General features: G+C 33.4%; 1 long non-coding RNA gene across 1 annotated transcript; it reads left to right on the top strand.

Moving 5' to 3' along the window:
* Nucleotides 1-3,780: 3,780 nt before the first annotated feature.
* Nucleotides 3,781-4,394, top strand: LOC122021144. The gene is made up of 2 exons (XR_006122460.1): nt 3,781-3,913; nt 4,002-4,394. It is a non-coding gene; the product is annotated as an uncharacterized LOC122021144 (long non-coding RNA).
* The last annotated feature ends 290 nt before the right edge of the window (nt 4,395-4,684 follow it).

A 4,684-nucleotide genomic window follows, 5' to 3' on the forward strand; every position in this document is an offset into this window, starting at 1 on the left:
GAAGAAGGATGAAATGTCTTGAATTATTTTTATATTTTTCAGTTATTTTCTTTACATTTATTAATTGTTACATACTTACATTTATTTTTTTTCCCATTTTTCTTTCAATGGAAGAAGAAGGGACAATTGGTAATGTTACTTGAGCAGAGACAACTTAATTGTTTACTTATCAATTTCTCTAATTTCAAAGTACATATATCAAAAAGTGGATTTAGTAGCTTTTGAGAATCTATAATTAATCCTTGAGTTTTGAATTATGAGTTTTCTTTGGCTATTTTAATTTGTCAATGTAACCATAAATATTGTATTAATGTGTACATTGTGCAGGATGCTTTTCTCATAAATGAATCAAATGATGATTGTATTTGGCTGTTTGTGGCCCTCGTGGTCATGGCAGCTTTTAGAGACTTAGAATATGAACTTTAATGTCTTTACATTGAAATTTGGATTCTCAAAACTTCTATAATATTATGTTATGTAATAGAATTTGGATGTTCTCATTTAGATTTAGTTATTGCTACTTTAAAGTGAACATTCTAAAATTTGGGATGTATGAATTATGATTATTCAATTATTTGGATGTGGATTGTGTAGTGCATTGAAGTACTAGATTTGAGAAAGATGAAGTCGTATTATGTTATGCATGTGCTCTGCGTATACTGTGTTAGCAAAGCCTTGGAACTTTGAATTTGTGTATATTTGAGAAAGATAAAGTTGTATTATGTTATGTATGCTCTATGTAGGCTGTGTTAGCTTGGAACTTTCAATTTGTGTAGTACTGGATTAGAGAAAGATGATGTTGTATTATGTTATGTTACTTATGTATGTATGTGTTCTGTGTAATTGTGTTAGGTTGGAACTTTGAATTTGTGTAAATGTAATATGGAAAGTGGATTGGCTTCTAACTTCTGGATCTATACTGAAAAAGTAAAAATATGAAATAAAAAATTTTAAATTAAATGGTACCCAAAAACCAAATAACCTGAATTAATTTCGGGTGATTCGGTTTGGTTTACAGTTAATTAGGTTTGGTTCTTGGTTGGATTTAAAAATTTACAATAACTAAATAACTCAAACCAAACAAACTAAATAACCTGATCGAACTAAATGAGCACCCCTAACTGGGGGCTCTTAGTGACAAAGGGTATCTTTTTAATCAAACTTTTTATGGTTCTTTTTTTACTTAATGGCTTTTGGAATTGGTATGAACTCTCTAATGCAATCTTCATGAGGTCGTACTAGTATTTGATCTTACAAGAGCGTAAGCGCAGAGGTAAGGTGATGAACAATTCATAGGGACATTAACTAGAATCATAATGAAATCGAAATCCTATAATCATCTCCAATTCCAACTTCTCTCTTCACTCACATGCGCTCACTTCCTCTCTCTCTCTTGCTCTCCCAACTCTCTCTCTCTCTCTTACGTTTGTGACCAAAATAACTTTTGATTGTTTGGATAAATTACTTCACAAAATCAATTAATAGTTAATCAACAGTCCCTGTGAAATCGATATTTTTATTACTTGACGATTTAACTATGCACTTATGGTGAGACAACACTTATTATCACTGTCTGACCCATATCGCGCTTTGCTCCTACCATATTCCTAATTACCTCTCATCATGAGCTCTTTACCTTGATATGTCTCATCATTAGTTTTCTTCCATTAATGAAATCTCAAAAGGGCATCTATGACTTCCTCTAACTTGAGGGTTTTCTTTTCCCTTATCAAAGTCATGACCAAATTTTTGTACATAGGAGATAATGATAGAGAATTCAATATATCAACATCTTGTCTTCATCTTCATTCTTCACATCAACACATTTTAGATTACTTACAATTTAATTGAAAATATTGATATATGTTGACTCAAATATGTGCCCTATGACATCTTAAGCCTGAATAATTTCTGTTTAAGATAGAGTTTGTTCATCAATGACTTAAACATGTAACAGTTTTTCAATTTCTACCAAACTGTCACCGACGATCCCTCATCCATAACGTGATATATCACGTCATCTGTTAGACAAAGTCTGATCATTGCCACCACCTTTGTTTGTAGTTCCTCCCATCTAACTTTTTCATCACTTCTGATTTCCTTTAGCCTAGCACCTTCGTATATCATGCCTTGTTGTACTAACAAAACTTTAACCCTCCTTTGCTACAAATCAAAATTTTTAATTCAGTGAATTCCACTATATCGAATTTCGCAAAAGAGATCTCATACATGATGCATTGGCTATAATACCACTTGTTGAACTCACATCGCAATAATAGTGAAGACGCTGAAGAAAAAATCGAAGAAGAAGAAGAATCAGGAGAGGAGAGACAACAAAAACATTTTACTGTGGTTTGTTGATGTATCTACTTCACAAATGGCCAAGAACTCTTTATTAAAATTCAGTTCAAATCTCCTAATCTCGAATCCCCAGTCCTTTCCAAAATAGCACACTTTAAATGTCGTTAAATTTACGCTCACGGTCTAAATTCCTACAAAAACACCACACTTAACATACTTGAATTTAAAACAACACCAATTTATAAAAAATATATATAAATTCAATCAAAACTTTCAAATTTTTGACGAAAAAAAGCTAAAAACAGCCCCCGGCCCCCGCCCCCCCCCCCCCAACGTTTATAAATGCTTATATTTTGTCAAAAACAAATGCTACACTAAATATACCTAAGCTTAAAACAACATTAATTTACCGTTCTAACGACATTCAAAGTGTGTCATTTTGGAAGGGATTAAGAGGAAACCAATGATTTAGGAGCAGGAGATTCGAATTGATTTAAATTAGATTTAAAGTTACAATAATCCTATATACACAATCCAAGTTATATATGATATTTTAGACCAAAATACTCTAAACTCCTGATCGTGCCTTTGGATATGCTTGTGCCAATTTTTCTAGAATGGGGCATGACTATATCGTGCCTTGGACATGCCCATGCCACGGGCATGGGCATTCCCTCATATTTGGCCACGATCAGATCATATTCTGTGGCATAATCGTGTCCGTGCAAACAGGCCTAGACACAGCCAAGCATCCGATAGCACGGCTATACCTCGTACCTTAGAAGCAGCAGGCACGACGTTGCCGTACCTCGTGATGACAAAATACCATTCTATCGCAACAATATTGTCATATCTTTAGAAAAAATTCCTATGTACACGCTGTCGATGAGCGAGAAGCAATTGTAATTAAAAACTCGTGATTCACGATTATCGATAGCTATAAATTAATTAATAATTCATTATTCTCATTAACAGAACGTATCAAATTAAGTGAAAGCTATGGAGAACAACTTGTTACATCACCAGTCACCATGCACAGTAAAACCAAGTGCGTAGAATAAACTTTGCAAGGTCATTTCAACCATCAAATCTCACAACTCGACCTTTCACTCAATTAAAATAAAACCAACATGCCTTATTTGAGGAAATAGGAGCCCATCCACTTCACATTGTCGCTAAAAAACACTAATAATAAAATGAAATAATTATTCCACTTAAATTATTCCTTCAGTAGTATAGACGATGTACGCATAGTAAAAATTGACGACTTAAAATTTATTTCATCATACGTCTGATGTCTGTATATCTGTATGTATCTTTCTTGATATCCGTAAGGTCAACACTAAATAAACCGTTAATATAATAGATCTATATTTTGTTAGTGTTCTATATTAAAATTCATCCCTATAATTATTTTTTTCATCAACAGGCACTCTAAATATCATTATTCCAACTTATTTGAAGCCTCTCTTTGTATAAAAAAAAACAATTATAGGATCTGTTTTCTTAAATGCTCTTCCTAATTTTTCACTTAATCTCTCCCTATAAAACGCTGCCACTTACATTCAAGCCTTAATGTAAATCTCTCCAGTGTTCTTCTTCTCACACAGAGGTAATAAACTCTTTAACTGTTTTCTTCATTTTAAAATGAATCACAGAGATTAATTAATTAATGCCTTTCTTTGCTTAACACGCAGCAGATTAATTAACTGCCAAGATGAAGTACTCTTCTCCTTCTCCTCCTCTTCTCCTCCTCCTCCTCCTCCTCGTTTGCACCATTTGTAGCTCGGCGAGGGAGAACAAGAGCCCTGTGGATGAAGTGAAGGCTGGCCTTAATGGATACTCTTCGAGCAGCGGCATCAATAACCATCACAGCATACCCAGAGATCAGTATAACAATCTCGTTGGAGGTGGCAATGGATCGAGTGAAGGTGGTAGCCAAGGGAGTGGAGGTGGTGGCACTAATTAATTAACTTAAGCTAATACTACTAGTTCATGTTGGACTTTGATGATCAACTAATTTAAATGCATGGTTTTGTGATCTAAATAAAGATGAACTCATTTTCTAATTAGATATATTATGTTTTATTTAAGTCGAGTACTCAGGATTCAAAATAAAATTAAGATAATATCTAAAGTGATAGTTGATTGATGAACAAAGATAATGTATACTTAAAACAAAAGCTACAACATAATTAGGTGATTCACTTAATATTTAAACTTTGCTCATGTCAATCTGGTAAAAGCTTATTTGGCACTCCTTTAGTGCCCGAAATCAGTGCCTTCACTAATTAACCATAAACTATCACCACTAAAACATTAATTGCTTTGACGTTGACTTTTATGCATTTGTCATCGTTTCCACTTGAGTCTATAAATTAAA

This window comes from Zingiber officinale, chromosome 9A, assembly GCF_018446385.1.
Source record: "Zingiber officinale cultivar Zhangliang chromosome 9A, Zo_v1.1, whole genome shotgun sequence".
Classification (NCBI taxonomy): Eukaryota; Viridiplantae; Streptophyta; class Magnoliopsida; order Zingiberales; family Zingiberaceae; genus Zingiber; species Zingiber officinale.